Below are 23060 nucleotides of genomic sequence, written 5' to 3' on the forward strand. Positions count from 1 at the left end.
CAGCAATTTTCGGAGTGTTTCAAGAAATTTTTTTGAAATTAAATATGTCTTTATTGAACATTCTTATAATAATTACATTTCTTTTACATGCTAAGTGGTATGGCCTAATGCTCTTCATCTTTGTTGTATTTTTCGTTTTATTATTAACTGATCACATTTATTTATTTGCTTCAAATAGTTTTACATTATTGCATTGAATTGAATACATTTGGGTAAAAAAGAAAAAAAAATCACTTTAACAACTAATCCTAACTTAAAACTAAAACATGTAAATTCATTGAAATATTCAAAATCATTAGAACGAGTAAATTACGAACTGTATTTTAAGATGAATGCTCCAAGAGTTCTTACTTGTTCCTGGCGAGTTTTGCACCCACGCAGAGTTGTTGTCATCTCGATGAAAATGTTCAGAAGTTCTTGTGGTGAAAACAGGTCACTACTGCCTTCACCCGTTGATGCTGGTTGGTTTTCCCTCGGTTGCTGACTGAAGCCTGGAGGTGTTGTATTCTCTGCAACTTTTTGCCGCTGATTCAACGGCAATGGCTGCAGATTTGGAACCACTCGAACAGATCCCGCTCCAGGTGACGCCAAAGCAGGAAAATCCACGTCCGTGTATGCTGGTGGTGTTTTGCGACGATTTGGTTGGTGCCTCGTCGTCGCTTGCTGCCGAATTTTTACAAACTCAGCCCGTTTTGGGCAGCTTCGATTCTTGGTAGAATGGTCGCCGCCGCAATTGAAGCATTTGGCTTCGATGTTCTCGTTGATTGTTTCGCAAGCTTGTGTTTTGTGCTCACCTCCGCAGGTTGCACAACGACTCTTGATGAAACAGTTCCTTCCACCATGCCCAAACTGCAAACAGTTCGAACATTGTGTCACGTCACGGTGCACTGGACGATAACGTTCCCAAGTCACGATGATGTTGAAAATTGCCCGAACTGCTTTCAGCTCAGACGGCGTTGTCGATCCTTTCTCGAGATGAACCAGGTACAGTTGATCACGATACTTGATGTCCTTGTTGTGTCTCGTCATCTTGAAGACTTCGATCACGTTCAACTTAAGAGTTTTGAGCTCTTCTTTCAGCACACTCACATCCATGTCGTACAGGCCTCGGAGGACCTGTTTCATGGGGCGTTTACCTGGATCGTCATGGCTGTAGTATTCAATCTTTGTGTTGTTCAGGAAATCCCGAACGTAGTTGTAATCCTTTCTGGTAGGTAGCAGAATTTTGAGTCCATCAGCACACAACCGAATGGAAGCTCGTAAAGCACCAGATTTGATAAACCCGGTCAGCCACTTTCGCACCGAATCCGATGACGATGTTTTCACAAAAATGGGTGGCAACTTTTCCCGTCGTTCAAATTCTTCCTTCTCGCTCACGTCCACAGGGAGGGTAGCGAACTGGTTTCCAGACGAATTTTGAGCGTCCTTGCTCAAACTGCCTGGCTTTGCAGGTAGCGCTTCGGCATTCTTTAGCTTCTTCAAATCTGCCGATCCTGCTGGTGAGGACCGCCTCTTTTTCTTGCCGTGAGGCATTTTTGCACTTTTTAAGCACTTTTCAGGAGCTAAAATCCAGGAGTACCTCACTGATTGGTGGTCCACAAATGAATGTCCGGAGTGTTTCAAGATAGTACAACAAGATTGAAACTTTTTCCATAGAGCAGTTCTCTCAGATTTCGGTCATTCGATTTTTTTGTATTTTTTAATCCGACTGAAACTGTTTTGGTGCTTTGGAATGCCCAAAGAAGCCATTTTGCATCACTAGTTTGTCCATATAATTTTCCATACAAATTTGGCAGCTGTCCATACAAAAATGATGTATGAAAATTCAAAATCTGTATCTTTTGAAGGTGAAGGTGTGTGGGTCTCGTGGCGCAGGGGTAGCGGCTTCGGCTGCCGATCCCGATGATGCTATGAGACGCGGGTTCGATTCCCGCCTTATCCACTGAGCTTCTATCGGATGGTGAAGTAAAACGTCGGTCCCGGTTTCTTCTGTCTCGTCAGAGGCGCTGGAGCAGAAATCCCACGTTAGAGGAAGGCCATGCCCCGGGGGGCGTAGTGCCAATAGTTTCGTTTCGTTTCGTTATCTTTTGAAGGAATTTTTTGATCGATTTGGTGTCTTCGGAAAAGTTGTAGGTATGAATATGGACTACACTGAAAAAAAAATGATACACGGTAAAATTTTTTTGGTGATTTTTGATTTAACTTTTTGTCACTAAAACTTGATTTGCAAAAAAACACTATTTTTATTTTATTTTTTCATTTTTTGATATGTTCAAGAGGACATTAAATGCCAACTTTTAAAAATGTCGACGTTAGAAAATGGTGGGTTGTTTGGGTGAGACTTGAAAAACATCAATTTTCATGTTTTTAAACACTTGCATGGCAATATCTCAGCAACTAAGGGTCGTATCAACGAAGTTCAAAAAAGCAAAATGTAGAAAATTTTCTCAACTTTTCAAAACAATTTTTTTCAAAAGTAGGCAAACATGTGCACTAATTTAAAAAAAATGAAAGACTGCGACTTTTTTCAAAAAAATACCTAAAAATTGCCTTAACGGTGGACTTAATCAAAATTTCACTGAAGTACTTTTTGATTGCAAATTTGATTTTACATCGAAAAATGAAGTTTTGCGACCAATATTTCCATTTTTTTTAAATCAGTATTGATGAAAAAATTCATAATTCGGTCAAAGATTTTTTGCACAACCTCTAAAACATACCAAAAAATAAAAATAATCTTTTTTTGCAAATCAAGTTTTAGTGACAAAAACTTAAATAAAAAATCACCATAATTTTTTTTACCGCTTATCATTTTTTTTTTTCAAAATAGTCTATATCGATACCTACAACTTTGCTGAAGACACTAAATCGATCAAAAAATTCCTTCAAAAGATTCAGATTTTTGAATTTTCATACATCGTTTTTGTATGGACAGCTGCTAAATTTGTATGGAAAATTATATGGACAAACTAATGATGCAAAATGGCTTCTTTGGACATACCGAAGGCACCAAAAAAGTTTCAGTCGGATTAAAAAATACAAAAATTAAAATGTTAAAAAAGACCAATTTCGTAGAGAATTGTTCCATATGAATAGTGACAACAATGCACGGCCTTTTTTTTGGTTTTTATAGATTATTTCAGGATTAAAATCGAATTGTGATGATCTGTGAAGGTCAAAATGTGAGGCATCGAGATCTGCACAAAATGGCATTCTTAATTTAATTTGCCCCAAAATGCACGTGTGACAATACAGCACGGCATCGACGACTTATTAAACATTAAAATGCGTTTGTAGTACAAAAAAAATATTCGTAGAATATCATGACTTTAACAGGTTTTTGTACAAATATGGCTTCCTCTGTAACGCAACATTTTGGCACAACTTTTAAAAGCTAAATATTTTCTTAAAATCATGAAAATCACTGAAGATGATTTAATAAAAATCGAAACGTTTGTGTTTGAGCTGCTTTCAACGACTGCAAGCCGAAAATCCATCTGAAATTTATCGACACAGTCGAAAAAGCCACATTTACATAAAAATATATTTCTGATGAATCTGAAGTATCAAACTTTCAAAAATATTTTCAACGGCCTGACAATTTATTTAAAAAAATTCCAATCAGTTTTAATATTGAACAGACCAAAACGACACAATTTGTGCCAATTAAGAAGAAGTCAAACCAACATGGGATTTGCGTATTTGAGGTTACCGGGTTCTATTGATTCTGTGTTCTAACACACCCCTTCAAATTGCTCCTCCAAGAATCAATCAACCAAGTGAGAATCAATTTACACTGCATCAATCTAGCGAGACACGGTTTCACACACAATTCACAGGGGTGGCAGGATGCATGGACATACCGTACCAAACGCTTCGAGTTATTTTTATATTTAACTTTGTTTGCTTCGTAGGGGGGTCTTTAGGAAACGGATAGTTGTTTTATATAGTTTGCATTCGAGAGTCTAAATGGAAAGGTGAAATGTTACTCTCGGGGTTCCAATAAAGCTGCCAAATCAGAGCGGCAAGACCTTGCAAGAAAATGGTTGGCATTACAAATTTTTAAAACAAAAAATATTTTTATAACCAACAGTTTCACAAAACTCTGTTCAAAACTATGTTTACTGATTAAAAATAATTTAAAGTGATTCCAACCATATTCTTGCAAGGTCTTGTCGCTCTGTTGGAACCCTGTTTAGACAGCTCGATTGAAACCCCGATAATAACATTTCGCCTTTCCATATAGGCTCTCTAGTTTTCATAACAACGAATTGATTCCATCTGTGAGTATTCAGAATTGAGAATTAACAAAGTTTTCCGCACGCTATCCCCCCTACTCCCACATATTGCATGCAATTTTTGCTTGTATGCAACAGCGCCGAACCGCCCTAATTCCTTGTCTAAATATTTTTGAAAAATTCAAAGTGCACGTGTTTCTGGGGACCCAAATCTTCATGCTTCCCCTCGAGTTGAGCCTGCGCAGTCATTTTTGTCATTTTGTGTAGGTCAGTGTAATAAGTGGTTTGAGTTTACCGTCACTTTTGACCAAAACGACGCAGTTTGTGCCAAATTGGAACAAGCCAAATCAACAAGAGATTAGCATTTTGAGGTTACCGGGTTCTATTTATTCTGTGTTCCAACACACCACATCAAATTGCTCCTCCCAGAATCGCTCAACCAAGTGAGAATCAATTTACACTACATCACTCCAGCGGGACACGAAGCCATAAATTTGCAGTAAAATTTCCTAGCCAGGTGTGAAAACTTTCTAACTCTACGTGCGCGTCGCCGTCGAGCTCATCTAGGTCTTGATGATGTGCACTGACGTTCGCGTTATAGCTCAACGAAAGGGGGTAATTCAACTGCGTGAAGAAGCCCGACACATTGCAAGTCTTGGCGCGTCATCCCAGGACGGGTTCGACCTCCCGACGGCCATCGAGCCGTCACTAATGAAAACCAACCCGCACTCGTAGCGTGGTGGTGCATTAAACTTTCAACTTTTATAACGTTCTACTTGTTGTTGTTGGATTGGAAATGAGTGGCGCACGGCCAAATCACGCCCTTTTCAACAAGCGGCGCGCTTCAGCTTAGACATCGCTGATGGCACATGGTTGCGCTTTAACATAGAGAAGCCGACGTCGATCGCGCCACGACGTGGCGACTTGATGAAGGAAGAAGGGCGAGGGGTTCGACGAATTAAAATGTATCTAATGGATCTAATTTTACACTTGAGAGCGGTTAGCGTTGAGGATTGCGACCAATAATAATACATTTTAGAAGTCGAGGGGTAAAGTAGGGTGGTGCCAGGCACGTGCTTGAACTCTACACGGTGGGACGGGGAGAGTGGTTACGGGGGAAATCTGAGCATGTTTTTACACTTGGGATGGCGGGTGGAATGTTAAACGAAACCACTCGTGTGTGGCACATTAAAAATGGCTGAATGTGGGCCACGCAAGCCAAGCATTCATCTTCATGGTGCGGTAAATTGCACAGATAAAAGGCGTAAATCAATTAACTTCACAGCGTAATTTATGCCAACTTTTTCCTGAGCTGTAAATTTGCGTGATAAGAAAAACTGTTTACAACAATTGTAATTAAAACAAAAATTGTTCACGAAGCTTGAGAGCCCACCGAAGCAAATTAATTTAATTCCACGTGATGATGCGCATTCAAATAAAAACCCCGTTAAGGTTGGTGGCGTCTTCGTGCGATCGTTTCGAGTCTCCGTGACATTATAGCTACTTAATCATAGTTTATGCGTGCACTTTCGCCTCCGGCAGGTCATTAAAGGGTCCACCGTCGTAATTTGGGGGAGAACGGTTACAAAATGTGATGATTTTTTGTAGAAAAAAAAAAGAAAAGTTGATTATAAATCTATCGTCTTCAGGGGTGATATTGGGTCTGAGGGGTGAGATTGAGTCATACAATAGTGCAGAAATTGGGGTTTTTGAAACGATAACTTTTTCGAGTCTAATAATATCAATGTTAAATCATAAATAGGCAAATAGAGGGATGCAATAAGAAGATTTTGAAAATTATAAAGTGGTATATACATTAACCCTCATCGGTTTTTTTAAATTTCTCTCATATTTTTTTTTCTTGTTTGATAACTATTATCATTTTCATATTTTTGTTAGATCTTAAAAACTCAATCGACTTTTAATAAAATTGGCAAATATTTTCTGATTAACCCTCTAATGGCCGATTTTTTCGATTTTTATTTATTTATTTTTATTTTTGTATTACAAATAACTTTACTTTTCGTGTTTTATAATTTCTTGTTCCATTAAAAAAAAACATTGCCAAAATTATATAAAACAAGTCTAGATCGAATCCTGCCGAGAAGCGAAGTTGATTTGTAGAGGGAAAAATAAAAAAAAATGAACCCTTTGGTATAAAAGAAAGAAGTAACGATAACAATGTTCCAATATGCCAGAGCATTACCATAGATTTTTACATAGCATTTTTTGTTTAAGAGCAACTCTCTACGAAATCGGCCGATTTCAACCATTTTTATTTTTTGTATTTTTTTATTTGACTCAAACTTTGTGGGGGCCTTCCCTATGACCAAATATGCTATTTTGCGTCATTGGTTCACCCATACAAGTCTCCATACAATTTTGGCTGCTTTGGCTGCGAAATATTTGCAGTTTTTCAATTTTTAAAAATAGTAACCATGAGTGACCATTTCTACAAATATTTTTTTTGAAAGGTTCAGAAAATTTGCTATAAAATTGTCTAAGAGACATTGAAGATTGGACCTCGGGTTGCTGAGATAGAGCCGCTTTAAGAAAAAGAAACACGAAAATTGGAGTTTTCTTAATATCACCAAAAAAACACACCATTTTCTAATGACGATATCTCAGCAACTAATGGTCCGTTTTTCAATGTTAATACATGAAACATTCGTAAAATTTTCCGATCTTTTCGAAACAAATATTTTGAAATTTTTTAAATCGAGACTAGCATTTTAAATGGGCGTAATATTCAATATTTGGCCCTTTTTTTGGTCATAGGGAAGGCCCCCACAAAGTTTGAGCCAAATCAAAAAATACAAATAAAATCCATTTCCGGTTTTGGTAGAGAATTGCTCTTAAGTAGAAATAAAATGCTCTACTTTCAAAACTAAAACATCTTCAAAAAGTCACATACAAACAGAAAATAACAAGTCTATTCAAATTTTGCAGCTCTTTTTTCAAAAATGTTATGTAAATATTCAAAAAATGTTATGTAAATATTCATAATTGGATATCTTGAAAAGGATTGCTGACTCAAAAACTTTGGTTTTAGTGCACAATTAGATTTTTTATATTTTTCAAAATTAGAACCTGTGGCTTGCAATTAACCATTCTGGAAACATTTTTTTTAAAAAGGTCGGAATTTTAACTTTTTCGGTCTATAAATACAGCCACTGAAAGACAAAAAAAAAACAAAAACAAATTAAGTTTTAAGGGGTTGTAGAAAATTTCCAAATTTCATATTAAACCAAAATTGTTAATTGCACTAAAAAGATGATTTCCAATCACTCCTGAAAGTTTCATGAAGATATTTCATGGTTCAAGTGAGTAACAGACGATTTAAGTATGAAATTTTGCCATGCGCAAAGCGAACTGTCAAACTTTGTGAGCGTTTTTCTCTAAACACAGAGTTGATTTACGGGTGCCACGATATCTCGAGATGGGATGGACCGAAATAGCTGAAATTTGGGATGAAGACTCTCAGGACATATCCCGTGTGCATGACGAAGCCCGATTTTTAAATTTTGGTTTTTAAAAAAAATAGAAAAATCAAATCTGACAACTAATATGAAAAACTTAAAAATATTTATAAATTTTTATTAAATAAACTTTTAGAAAATCGGCCTTCGTCATGCACACGGAACCGTTTTAGCGAGTCTTCACCAAAATTTTGAGCCGATTTGGTTAAAGCTGTGTAGAGATATCGTGGCACCCGTTTTTTGAAACTGCTTACTTTAAATAGCTATATCTCGGCAAAGGTACAACTAAATGTCTTCAAATTTGTTTTGTTAAAAGTTGAAAATGTAGATTTTAATGCCCTGAAAACAGATTTACAAAAAATGTAAGTGTGTGCTCATACCAACCTCTGACATTTTTGCCGATTTACATGTATGTAACCCCTTAATTGAGTCACCCTAACAAAACTTTATTTTCCAACACCGTAACTTACCGCCGATACTCAATGTTTAAATAATATTCCTTTTTTTCAAGATTTTTCATAAATTTTGAATTCAAAGCTTTTTAGGCTTGATTTTTGAAGGCTGCATATCTATATACCGTAAACTGGGGTCAATCGGGACACATGGGGCGAATTGGGACAGCAGTTTTAACCATGTTGGAGCACAATATTTTGATTTTTCTGGTTGGTTTCGGATAGAACAGACTCAGACCAACAAAATGTGTACATCCATTTCCAAATTTAAAAGCTTTAAGTGGTCTAAAAACTGCTGTCCCTATTCAGACTGTAGTCCCGATTCACCCCAGATTACGGTATATAAAAAAATTCTACGGTTTTGTTCGAACGCGAATCAGTTCAATACGGAGCATCGGATCGAGGTACTCTTTGTTGCGTTGGGTTCGTATAAGCCCAAGGAAGGTTTATACGCTAACTAATTGACACTTTGGCCACTCTGTAATCGATTCCGGAGCATCGGCAAATTTTAAGGAGAAAGTTACGTAAAATCAGATTTTGATCACAGGAGGCTGAATAAGCAAAAAAGCAAAAAAACGTCAACAAACGAAAAAAAGGCAGAACGAAGTTTGTTGGGTAAGGCTTGTATCATATAAAATCTTTACAAACAAATCATAAATTGTCTGCATCTGTTATTTTGACTTATAAAAATGGCTTGGTTTCAAAATTTTGATACAATTTTTACAAAAAAGGCAGACAATTTCATAAAATAATTATTTTTCCCATTGAAAAGCGAACTAATATTTTCCGAAGTGTAACGAGTTGACGGCTGATTAGGTAGGTACCACAAAAAAAGCTATTATTTCACAATATTTTAAATACGAGAGGCTGTGCCACAGCAACAAGCAGTACAATCAACTAAGTCTAAAAAAGAAAACGGTGAAGCTTTTTGAAACACTATTTGCGGGGGTATTTTTCCATCTTAAATTTAGTTTAAAACAACAAAAAAATTAAAATATTCCGAAAATGTTAACCTTAGAACTTGGAAACGGTGAACCGTATCAACAAAAAAATGATTTTTGATTGCAAATTTGATTCTGCATCTTAAATTTTAGTTCATGTAACAAGTTGCATAAAGAAGATTTTTTCAGCACGAGTTGAACATATCCAACGAGGTTTACCGAATTTAATGAGCTCAGCGTTCCAAAATTCGTGAACAAAAAACGTACCATGAAATTTGAGCACATAATTTTTCTCATTTTTCTTTCCGTGCATAATCTACAACTTCTTCAAAGGATGCAAATTTTCAGTCTAGTTTAAATCAAAAAACAAAATTTGAAATCTCGGGAAAAAATGGCATGATCCTGGTGAATTTTAGTTAGTTGGTTTGCTTTATTTATTGAATTTTTCAGATCATTGAATTTGTCAATATCAAGTATTTCTTTCGAAGCAATTTTTGTTGATAGCAAGGTTGATAATAAAATTGAAAACATTGATTTTCTCAAACGATTGTCATTTCAGGTGATTTTTTAAAACATTATTTGACATCTTTGTTTATTGATTAAAATGTATTATTTTAAACAATTTTTACCTAATTTATTGTCAAGTGTCCACACCGTTCATCACCGAATCCCCAAAGTAATAAATTTTCCCGCAGACCTTCACAATCATCATCGTCGTCACCACACGTCTGACATTTCTGGTGATGAGCTCCACCGTCTCGGTGGTGAGGAGCGAGAGAGATAAAATGTACCTCCAACCACGAATAAAACCATTACTGGGGTGACGAGGGACGCCGGGCTGGCTGAAAAACGAACCGTAACTAACGACTCGAATGTGTTGATAAGTAAAATTAGCTTTTAAATCAATCGAAACGTGGTGAATTTGTGCAGGCAAAACGGTTTCAACTCCCCTGCCTTCTTTTATGTGTTTTGTTTAACGTCTTTTTCGAAAACGAGGGGGGGCTGCGATTTGGCATTTGAGATCCCTCCTCCTGCTCGCTGGGGGAGAGCAACCGAGTGAGGACGAAAGTAATTGATTTGTAGATCTTTGTTGCGATGGCGGGAAAATGGTGTTTGAAGAGATCGCACCCTCGGCAGAAGCTTCAACGAGGAAAAATCCAACCGAAAATAAAACGATTTTAATGGCGGCTTTTTTGGGTGGAGATTATCGCAGCAGATGTTTTCTTGATTGGAAATTAGCCTTTGGCATCGGGCCCCGGCCTTGGGGATGTTTGTTTAGAGACTTCAGCACAAAATTCGTTTCTGGGAGATTTTGGACGCATATTTTTTTTTCCGAAAAATAACGTTTCGTGAGGTTAAACGGCTGATCGTTTTGGGGGCTAATGAAGATTACATGGTGCCATGTGTTTTCGGGCTAGCTTTAATCATTGATCGAAAAGGTTTGAAAATTCGAGATGCCAAAAGCGTGAATTCAAACGGCTCTGGTGTGTAAAATTGACTCTTAATTGTCACTTTAGGACATTCACATTTCAGAAATTAAAAATAAAAGCTCAAATGAAAAAAACCAGAATAATCTAAGAACATTTTCACAAAACAAGTTCATTGATGCAATAGAATTGATAGTGTTATACAAACAAACTAGAAGTCGATTATTATTTGGCTCAACGAAACCCCTGTTCAACTCCTGAAGACCTTCAAAGAGCGGCGGGGGGGGGGGGGGCAGCCTATCTCGCAAAGGGAAAAAGTCATAATTTGGAAATTCGGCGCCCCTGCCTACGAATGATCAAAACATCACACAATCAAGACTACGAATAATTGATTCAGAGCTGTATCATGATTAGATTATCCTAAAACACTTTAAAGATTTTTTGGTAAATCAGTCTTCGGATAATCAAAATTAAAAATCATCGTATCTGGACTGTAGATTTCACCAAGAAAAATCAAATTCATTTTTAAAAATCGTTGGTTATATTTAGTGCTATTTTTCATTCTAGAGAAGTTTCATAGATCCAATTCTTGATTCAATTCTATGTATGATACCTTCAAAAAAAAACAGCTTCCCCGGAAGGACAACCTGCACCACAATAAAGCGATAAATTTTATTCTGCAACCTGCTCCTGGAAAGGACACTTTCCAGCTGACCCAATCCAGGTTGATCCCCCGTTGACACACGACCTGTTGTTCCTTTCTTCCAATTAGTTGACATTCGCTGGAACTCTAGCGCACCACGTGATGATGCCCACTCGTGGTGTAACCTTTTACAACATATTTCTCGGATGTAACTTTTAATTAAGACGCATGCGCCAATGGCAACAAACCAGCGGCAGCTGATCGAAATCGAAATCCAACCCGAAAAAAGCCATGCGTGTGCCATAAACATAAAACAAACCCCTCAGGGAGCAACTTGGGCTATTGAGATAGGCATAGCAGGCCATGGCGGACGGCGGCGGTGCGGCCAACCATTACAAACTAGGGGAATGAAAAATAAATTGCTGTCAACGCGCACGGAGGCGCCTACCATCATATCACATAGTAGGCACTGCTCCTCCATAGCCGAACATAATACCAATTTAGCCACTTGACTTAGGGTTTTATCTGTTTTACGCATCTGGTTAAACCCTCGTCAGTGATGGGCAATAAATCGTTATATTGCACCATTTTATGTAGATGTGCCCTTTTGTTGGTTTTATATGCTAAGTTGTGTTGAAAAAGGCAGATGAGACCTCATGTTGATCATTTTTGTATTTGTAAAAAACTGTTTATGAGATTAAAGCAGCAAAAATCAAAATAAAATCAACTGTGAAACTCTAAAACATATAAATGAAACGTATTTGTTTAACATATCAATTTGAAATGAAAAAATTGTGTTATCGATTGTGAAATGTTCAGAACACACAATTGTTATTGACTTGATTTTTCAATTTCAATTGTGCTTCTAGTGTACCACAGACAAACATACGTAAATGATTGAACATTTCTATCAAAAACCCACCGATCACTTCTCACTAGACACGGCGTGTTTTCTGGGCAACCTTAACGAGAAAAAATAGTCATCGCTACTTTCAGATGTGTCTTATAGGAAATTTTCTCAGCTTTCCAATGCTTCTAAGAGTGAAATGTTTCATCGAGAAATTTCTGAGATATCTATATTTTAAGTTTTTTGTTTTAAAATCCTTCATCATTTATTGGAAACTTTTGAATAACAGTCCAGGAAACTTGTCAAAAGATGTGTTTTATGTGCCATTTACTCATCAAAATGTGCAAAATAAGACAAGAAACAACTTTGTAGAAGGTTGCAATCCGCTTAACATTTAAAAAATGAAGTTTTATCTGATTTTTTTCAAGATATGGGATGTATTCTGAAATTAAAATCATAAAATCGTATTAAAATATGATTATTACAAGAACAAATAGATTATAACATTATTTTTGTGTACAAATTACACCTGTTTGCTCTGATTTAGCTTGGAATTAGCTGATACAACCGAAATTTTTGCAGGTTTGAGATTGATAGAGTATTACTAGATTTTTATGAATAAATATCATATTTCCTTAACCAAACATTTACCAGTTGCATTGATATAAAACAAGTTTAATACACGAAATTTAACTGCAAACTACTGTTGCAAGCTTTAAGAGAAATACTTTTCATGAGTATGAATTGATTGTTTTAGTTTTTTGTATGAAATGATCAAGGAATTTCCAATATTATAGAAGTCTTATAAATCTCATCTTTTTTAAAAATGTTCTACACATACCTTGATTTTTGTTGAACCAGTTTGGAATAGAAGTTTCTATTTGATTTTTTTGTTAAAATAATATTTAATTTTTGTCTAAACAAAAAAAGTTTGTAACGCTGTTTTCAGCATTCTGAGTTGAAACACTCAAGTTTTCTTACTTTTCTCGATTTTAAATCATGTTTGTATTTATATTCCTGGTTAATATTTGCTTAAAAAATACAAGATTTACTCATTAAAATCCAATAATTCCATTAACAATATCAAAACTCTCAAAATTTCGGTTGTACAAGCTAATTCAGAGCAGACGCGTGATATTTGTACACAAAAAAAATAATCTAATAATTCTTGTAAAAATATGTTTAAACACGGTTTTATGATTTTAATTTATGAATTAATCCCATATATTCAAAAACTAAAAAAATTTCAAAATGTTTAGCGGTTTGCAATCTTCTACAAAGTTGTTTGCTGTCTTATTTTGCACATTTTAATGAGTAAATGACACATGAAACACATAATTTGATAAGTTTTCTGAACTGTTAGTATAAAGTTTCCAATAAATGATAAGGGAATTTAAAACAAAAAACTTAAAATATAGATATCTCAGAAATTTTCCGATGAAACATTTCGCTCTTAGAAGCATTGGAAAGCTGAGAAAATTTCCTATAAGACGTATTTAAAAGTAGCGATGACTATTTTTTCCTGAAAAGTTTGTTCTAGAAAACACACCGTGCCATAATTGCAAACCATCTCCCAACCCGGATCAACCCATTGCACAGTGGGAAAAAAGGACCCAAAAAATTACCGCAACATGATTTCGCGCAAACCATCGAATGCTATACATCAAAAGCTTCGTTTTTGCACCAGGAACAATAATCCGATGAAAAATCGCACTGCACGGACCGGTGGCCGGAGTACAGGCCACCGGAAGATCCGGATTTTTGGAAAAAGTGTCAGATTTATCCAATTGTGAACTGATAAGCTTTCTTCTACCATGAATAGTCATGCAAAACAATCCTAGAATAATATTAAATACCATAGGACACATCGGAACCGGTTCCACCGATCTCCGGTGGCCACATCCTGAACCGCATTAGGAAACAGTGTTAACCAGTTATGCGACGTATCAAACTTCTTGATTTTGGATGGGGACATGAGTTATACACTCCTCTTTTAAAAACATGAAGTTTGATATGTCGCAAGAGTGGTTTCAGGAATTTACCAAATATGATCTTCAGATGTGGCCACGGGAGAACCTGGGAACCGGTCACCGGAGACAAAAATACATTTTAAGGATACTCTCCATCCAAAATCAAGAAATTTGATACGTCGCATGACTAGTTAACGCTGTTTCCTAATGCGGTTCCGGATGTGGCCACCGGAGATCGGTGGAACCGGTTCCGATGGGTCGTATGGTATTTAATATTATTCTAGGATTGTTTTGCATGACTATTCATGGTAGAAGAAAGCTCATCAGTTCACAATTGGATAAATCTGACACTTTTTCCAAAAATCCGGATCTTCCGGTGGCCTGTACTCCGACCACCGGTCCGTGCAGTGCGATTTTTCATCGGATTATTGTTCCTGGTGCAAAAACGAAGCTTTTGGTGTATAGCAATCGATGGTTTGCGCGAAATCATGTTGCGGTAATTTTTTGGGTCCTTTTTTCCCACTGTGCATTGTACTTAATACCTTTTCCAGGTCCAGGTCCTCATCTTGTCCCCCATGAACCAACCGTACCACCAGGAGGCGCCCTCGGGCGCTAGCTTTTCACAACTCGACCACCGAGATCATGCGGTCTCTCCGTCCCATTCTTTCGCCTCTTCCAACTCCTGCTCAGACTCCCGACAACCCGATAATAATATGCTTCATTATTGGGACCTCACGCATCATCATCGTTATTATCTTGTTGCCGCGGCCGCCGCCACCGTCGTCGCTGACTTCCAGAAGGCGAGCTGATAGCGGACCTCGAAGTTCCGTCCGTTTTTACTGAAGAGAACCCTTCTAGAAGGAGGAGACCCACTTGGGCTGCCGGTCTTTGGAGAGATTTGCTTCAATTTCCATTTATGCGCTGGAGGGGCTTGGCTTCTCGACGAAGTTTGGTCCGGTGACCACCCCGGGTTTGGTGTGTCACTTGAATTGGACCCAGCCATGAAGAGAGAGGCGACGAGGAGTGGTGACCCGACCTCACTTGAAGTGATGGGTGGTGGCGCGAGGGTACTTAAGCACTATCTCGGGCTCGGTCTTAAAGCGAGGAGCTGTTTTTTTTTTTTGCTTCTTGTTATTGTGTTTCGAAGGGGTCGTCCCGAAAACATGTAGTTTTGGTTGAATTTTTGTCATTTTTGTCATTTTTGTCATTTTTGTCATTTTTGTCATTTTTGTAATTTTTGTAATTTTTGTAATTTTTGTAATTTTTGTAATTTTTGTAATTTTTGTAATTTTTGTAATTTTTGTAATTTTTGTAATTTTTGTAATTTTTGTAATTTTTGTAATTTTTGTAATTTTTGTAATTTTTGTAATTTTTGTAATTTTTGTAATTTTTGTAATTTTTGTAATTTTGTAATTTTGTAATTTTGTAATTTTTGTAATTTTTGTAATTTTGTAATTTTGTAATTTTTGTAATTTTGTAATTTTGTAATTTTTGTAATTTTTGTAATTTTTGTAATTTTTGTAATTTTGTAATTTTGTAATTTTTGTAATTTTGTAATTTTGTAATTTTGTAATTTTTGTAATTTTGTAATTTTGTAATTTTGTAATTTTGTAATTTTGTAATTTTGTAATTTTTGTAATTTTGTAATTTTGTAATTTTGTAATTTTGTAATTTTGTAATTTTTGTAATTTTTGTAATTTTTGTAATTTTTGTAATTTTTGTAATTTTTGTAATTTTTGTAATTTTTGTAATTTTTGTAATTTTTGTAATTTTTGTAATTTTTGTAATTTTTGTAATTTTTGTAATTTTTGTATTTTTGTAATTTTTGTAATTTTGTAATTTTTGTAATTTTGTAATTTTGTAATTTCTGTAATTTCTGTAATTTTGTAATTTTGTAATTTTGTAATTTTTGTAATTTTTGTAATTTTTGTAATTTTTGTAATTTTGTAATTTTTGTAATTTTTGTAATTTTGTAATTTTGTAATTTTGTAATTTTGTAATTTTTGTAATTTTTGTAATTTTTGTAATTTTTGTAATTTTTGTAATTTTTGTAATTTTTGTAATTTTTGTAATTTTTGTAATTTTTGTAATTTTTGTCATTTTTGTCATTTTTGTCATTTTTGTCATTTTTGTCATTTTTGTCATTTTTGTCATTTTTGTAATTTTTGTCATTTTTGTCATTTTTGTCATTTTGTCATTTTGTCATTTTGTCATTTTGTCATTTTTGTCATTTTTGTCATTTTTGTCATTTTGTCATTTTGTCATTTTTGTCATTTTTGTCATATTTGTCATTTTGTCATTTTTGTAATTTTTGTCATTTTTGTCATTTTTGTCATTTTTGTCATTTTTGTCATTTTTGTCATTTTTGTAATTTTTGTCATTTTTGTCATCTTTGTCATTTTTGTCATTTTTGTCATTTTTGTCATTTTTGTCATTTTTGTCATTTTTGTCATTTTTGTCATTTTTGTCATTTTTGTAATTTTTGTAATTTTTGTTATTTTTGTCATTTTTGTCATTTTTGTCATTTTTTTCATTTTTGTCATTTTTGTCATTTTTGTCATTTTTGTCATTTTTGTCATTTTTGTCATTTTTGTCATTTTTGTCATTTTTGTCATTTTTGTCATTTTTGTCATTTTTGTCATTTTTGTCAACTATGTAGTTTATGTACACCCCACATCTTGTCGCCGGCTGGACCTCCGACACGGGGTCTTAACCGGGGTGTAGTACGTACGTACGGTAAGTAGTTAAACTTCGCCAACGATGACCATCGCGCGGTGATGACCAATGAGCTCAACCTCACCCGGGATTGTACACGGACGTGTTAACAGATGATTGTTATTTAATGAGCTTTTATTGATGTGTTCATGTGTGTGCGTTCTCAACTCTTCAAACGGATTTACCTGATGACAGAACGATGGTAAAGAGTACTGAAAAAAAGTAATTTCAACAAGGTTTAGGAAATAACGACTTTTGTGGCCCCTCGTCAAAAACGCAACCAGGGCACCGACGACGGTGGTGGTCGTAAAAGCCTTTCACGATTCGGACTTTATTTCCGGACATCTTCCTCCGCGTGGTGGCCCGCAGGTGATTGCTTCATCTTAAAGTCTGGAAAGCCATCCGGTGATCCGGAGATAATTGGGAAATGGGCCAGTCTGGTGGTCCCCCTCCCCGGGCAGGTCAACGTGTCGAAGAGTACATCTCAATTCTGGGTGGTTCCGGCGGGGCAGGTTGTTTTTAAGGTTTCGGGGATTGTTAAATGGGACATTAAATTCTGCGAAGGGTTTAGATGGGTTTGGACCTTGTTTTGAGTTGGGGTTTAATTTGTGAATGAATTTTAAGGTTTTTTTTTATGAATCGCTCTGTCCAATACGATTTTACGTCAAAGTGAGCGGGATTCTAATTTGTTTGATATTGCTGGTATAATCCGTGTAGACCCTGTAGATCTTAACTCCAAAGCGTTCTTGGATGACCCAGGCCCATTGACAAAGTAGTCTACCATACTCACTGAAGCCTTTCGGGTATGATTTGTGGTCAAGACCACCGATCTATTGCTTGTTACGGCGGTAGACGTATTGGTCTAGGGATATGGTATATCATATTTTATATTGTAAACATTGCGAATAACAAACGGAAATTCACAAATGAACGAGAGAATAACATAGTTTGAACCTAATGAATTGCAATAGTCTCACGAACGAGTTTTTACAATAGTGCTTCAACCCGTAAATTTCTGCACCATCACTCAAGTAGAAATTCCAGCAGCGAAAATAATCACTCCCCTTTCTTATTCTATCCCTCACTTCAGGGACCCCACTTGACTACCGAAACCTTCCAGTGTAGCTCGTAAAAAGGTTGAATGACTTGGCCACCTGAGCCCTCCTAATGGACGGGTCCCGCTCTCATTCATAGATTTTCGCTAGTCTCATTTCCTGTCCACGTTTGGCAAACACAATCAATCACTCTACACTGAGTTCGCTTCGCATTCAGAGAGGGGGCAATTATCGAGGCACCCTGCCGCGGTTGGTCGCCGATTCTTGACCCCGGAGGTTCTCGAATTTCCTTCTCCGCCCATCGAAGTCCACAAGTCAACAAGTCACGCTGGAGACTCTGGTCCTGGTGGGTTGCAAAAGGGATAAGGCGTTGGACTAGGGAGTTGGAAAGAAGGAAAAGAAAGTTTTGTTGATGACGATCTAATCAAAACAGAAGAACTGTCAAAAGTACCAAGGTAGTATAGAAGAGGTTGCAACAGTTTTGATTTTAGCTTCTTTTTTAATTCCAAAACAAATTTCTTCAAAACAAATTCTAGAAAACTATCATCGCTTTCTTAATTCAAGCAAAACAATGTAAATGGGCCAAAGCCGAAGTGTAAACAAAGAGTCTGTCTTGCTCGTTCTTAATGTAAACATCCAATGACGTAAGCAGGACAGACTGTTTGTTTACACTTCGGCTTCGGCCTATTTACATTGTTTTGCTTGAATTGGAGATTAAAGTGATTGTTTTGAATTACATATCTGCTTTTTTATTTGTTCCTATCTTTTTCAAATATCTTGGTCTTTGAATTCAACTCTCATCTCGACGTTGTCGTGCAAGGCTGTATATCATAGATACTCGCGATCTTGCTTTGCATTAGTGTGAGTGCATGGCTCCGTGCCACTAAAACCAAAACAATAACAAACGAACAATGGACCGTGCCAGGAAAACCAAAACATAAACAATGTCAGTGTCAGTGGAGTGAGAGAGTCAGAGATAACGATTTTGACAACCGCACTACTACACACTCAATCGCGAGTACCTTAGGTAGAAAGCCATGGTTGTCGTGCACGTCGCTTTTTGACGTCCCGAGAAAAACGCTTTTGAATGACCTTGAATAAACAAAAACGAGAGCACGCAATGTAAACAATAACAAACACGTTTTGTTTGGATGACCATTCTGTGTATTGTTCCGGAAGTTTGGTTGTATTTGGCTGCCGGAGTTATAACTAAAAATGTTTAGTCGGGCAATTGCGTGTGTCAAACGCGTTCTGATCTGAAATCCCTTTGGCCAGTTGTCGCACTTATATCAATTTGCACAAAATTGCGTTCTTAACTCAATTTGGCCCAAAATGCACGTACGACAATAAAGTAAGTCAACGATCATCTAACATTCCCCTAAAATGACCAATTTCTGCACCTCCTTGCCACAGACTCCTCCACCCGGACTCCCGGTGATGATTTAGCATAATTTTTCGGTAAACAAATGTGTGAGAAATGAGACCCAGCGGGACGAGTCCTTGGGCGTCGCCAGCCAGCCGTTTGTCAATGGGTCGTAGCAAATCCGAACAAGTGTGACCGGGTACTTCTCCTACCGGCTAGACACTTGACGCGATCCCTTCCGTACTACGGCTGGGCGAAGATCATCGTCGTCTTTGGTGGCGTCAACGGAACCGTAACTGGCGTCAACCTCGAGACAACCGAGCACGACGGGAGTCCCGCAGCACATGTGTGGGAATGGAATCCGAGAGGTTGTCACATTTGCATGACAACAACAACAACAACCACCGGCAGTCGGAGCTTCTTCGGAGAGAGGTTGACAGTAGCTGCAGATCAATTTCCCGCGGGATCAAACACTTGCTGCGTTGCAGTCGGGCGCAACGGCCGGAACCCAACATATTTCGGGTTATTGGCTTGTTCACGGTTGATTGTAACGGGTGGAACGCTGGTGCATTGATTAATTGGCCACGTGAGCTGGGTCTTTTGTGTAACCATGTTGTCACTGGAATGGTAATGAGTTGGGATTGCGGGGCTGAAGTTGAGCGTGAATGAGTTATTAGGGTTTCGATGATGAATTGGAATATTTAACGTTAAATTTAACGGGGTTTAATTATGCCAAACAGAATCGGGTTGGAATTGGTAAGTTAGTGGAAGATCATGTAAAGCTGGAATTTCATGCAGAACAGAAGAATTTTTTAAGAGTTTTTTTTTTAATTATGACTTTTTGTATAGTCTATTGCAAAACGGAAATGTATCACAATAAACAATCTTTTTCATAATTGCTTCAAACCTTTTTACATGTTTCGTGTAGATTTCCTGCCTATGTGATTTATGAGTTAAGTTTTGTACATTCTGCTCATCATTTTTTAGCTCTCTCAACTCTTTTTCTCAGTTTTGTTATCGGTTCATAAGGCATTTTTGCTGTATTATTTTTTAATTATATTCTATTTAAAATGCACTTTTTAATCATAATCTATCAAGAGAAATTATTTTTTTTAATACTGTTATTTTATCGATGTCCTAGAACAAGCTTGAAAGCTGCTTAAAGTAGAGGACTCAAAAATGATTGACAATGTTTACTCAATCATTGAGCAGTTCTCTAGGATTTCGGTCATTCGATTTTTTTTTGTATTTTTTAATCCGACTGAAACTTTTTTGGTGGCTTCGGTATGCCCAAAGAAGCCATTTTGCATCATTAGTTTGTCCATATAATTTTCCATACAAATTTGACAGCTATCCATACAAAAATGATGTTTGAAAATTCAAAAATCTGTATCTTTTGAAGGAATTTTTTGATCGATTTGGTGTCTTCGGCAAAGTTGTAGGTATGGATACGGACTACACTGGAAAAAAATGATACACGGTATAAAAAATTTGGTGATTTTTTATTTAACTTTTTATCACTAAAACTTGATTTGCAAAAAAACACTATTTTTAATTTTTTTTTATTTTTTGATATGTTTTAGAGGACATAAAATGCCAACTTTTCAATTTAAATCCATATTTAAGTGACTTTTTCGAAAATAGTCGCAGTTTTTCATTTTTTTAAATTAGTGCACATGTTTGCACACTTTTGGAAAAAATATTTTTGAAAAGCTGAGAAAATTCTCTATATTTTGCTTTTTCGGACTTTGTTGATACGATCTTTAGTTGCTGAGATATTGCAATGCAAAGGTTTAAAAACAGGAAAATTGATGTTTTCTAAGTCTCACCCAAACAGCCCACAATTTTTAAATGTCGATATTTCAGCAACTAATAGTCCGATTTTCAATGTTAATATATGAAACATTTGTGAAATTTTCCGATCTTTTCAAAAACAATATTTTCAAAAATTTTAAGCCAGGACTAACATTTTAAAAGGGCGTAATATTGAATGTTTGGCCCTTTTGAAATGTTAGTCTTGGTTTTTAATTTTTGAAAATATTGTTTTCGAAAATATCGGAAAATTTCACAAATGTTTCATATTTTAACATTGAAAATCGGACCATTAGTTGCTGAGATATCGACATTAGAAAATGGTGGGTTGTTTGGGTGAGACTTAGAAAACATCAATTTTCCTGTTTTTAAACCTTTGCATTGCAATATCTCAGCAACTAAAGATCGTATCAACAAAGTCCGAAAAAGCAAAATATAGAGAATTTTCTCAGCTTTTCAAAAATATTTTTTCCAAAAGTGTGCAAACATGTGCACTAATTAAAAAAAATGAAAAACTGCGACTATTTTCGAAAAAGTCACCTAAATATGGATTTAACTTGAAAACGGTGCAATTTATCAAAATTTTACTAAAGTACTTTTCGATTGAAAATTTGATTTTACATCGAAAAATGAAGTTGAAAAATTTTTGCGACCAATATTTCGATTTTTTGAAAAAATCAGTATTGATTAAAAAATTCATAACTCGCTCAAAGATTTTTTGCACAACCTGAAAATTTCTGAAAAGTTGGCATTTTATGTCCTCTAAAACATATCAAAAAATAAAAAAAATTAAAAATAGTGTTTTTTTGCAAATCAAGTTTTAGTGATAAAAAGTTAAATAAAAAAATCACCAAATTTTTTTTACCGTGTATCATTTTTTCCAGTGTAGTCCATATCCAGTTGTACTTTGCCGAAGACACCAAATCGATCAAAAAATTCCTTCAAAAGATACAGATTTTTGAATTTTCAAACATCATTTTTGTATGGATAGCTGCCAAATTTGTATGGAAAATTATATGGACAAACTAATGATGCAAAATGGCTTCTTTGGGCATACCGAAGCCACCAAAAAAGTTTCAGTCGGATTAAAAAATACAAAAATTAAAATTGAAGAAAAAAGACCGATTTCGTAGAGAATTGCTCCATTATATTTATGGTGTCCAAAGTTCAAGCTCGAAGAAGCGAATTTTGTACATGTTTTCATATAAATAGAAGATTGGTAAAAAATATTTTTACACATAAAAATTTACCACCTTTTTAAATTCGGCACAAAAATATTAAAGAGCAACTTTTGTTCTACGAAAAACTTTACTTCTCTTGTTTTATGTTTTGCTTGTTTCATTTTTAGTATTTTCATTTGCATTTATCTTGTTTAGTTTATGTTTGTTTTTGGTAGTATTTGGCCTACTCTACCATCTAATATAATTACATTTCGCCTATCTAATTTTTTCATGTTTTTACAGTCACTTTTTCAATTTTTTGCATGTTTTTCACATTTTCTGCCATAGAATCGCACCATCATCATTTAAATTGCAAAAAAATGCGTAGAGGCATAGTCTGGGACACTACAAAAATTACTGCATACTTATTTTTACTGAAAATATAGGAAATGTTAGTAAAAAACACAGCCAAAGTTGACCCCTAAAAAAATGACAATTTTAAAAACATTGGCAAAGTCACATAAAACAAGTTAAACTTCCAACCCTTAAATTTTCTAAAATTTTAAGAGTTCTTCTTTCCAATGCTTTTAAATATCAAAAATTGGTTGGAAAATTGATTTTTGGCGATTTTTTAGATCGAAGCCCGTCTAAAGGCGGGGTTAGGTTGTAGAGGGTTAAGGCGATCAAGCTTGGTCATGGCTTCTAAAAGTAACGTTTCAACAAAATATGAATTTTGAATTGTCAGGAAATTTTTGTTTCCAGGAAATTTTTGTTTCCTAATTAAATTTCTCATCTAAAAACAAAATTCACAAAGTTTTTCGACTTATTTTTCACGATTTTCGATTTTTTGTTATTTTTTTAGTTCGCAAAACTGCTAAATTAATTTGATCAACTTGTGCCATAGCTAAAAAAATGCCATATTTTGGCATCTACAACATATCAAAAAAATGATCAATTT

Source organism: Culex quinquefasciatus, chromosome 3 (assembly GCF_015732765.1).
Source record: "Culex quinquefasciatus strain JHB chromosome 3, VPISU_Cqui_1.0_pri_paternal, whole genome shotgun sequence".
Classification (NCBI taxonomy): domain Eukaryota; kingdom Metazoa; phylum Arthropoda; class Insecta; order Diptera; family Culicidae; genus Culex; species Culex quinquefasciatus.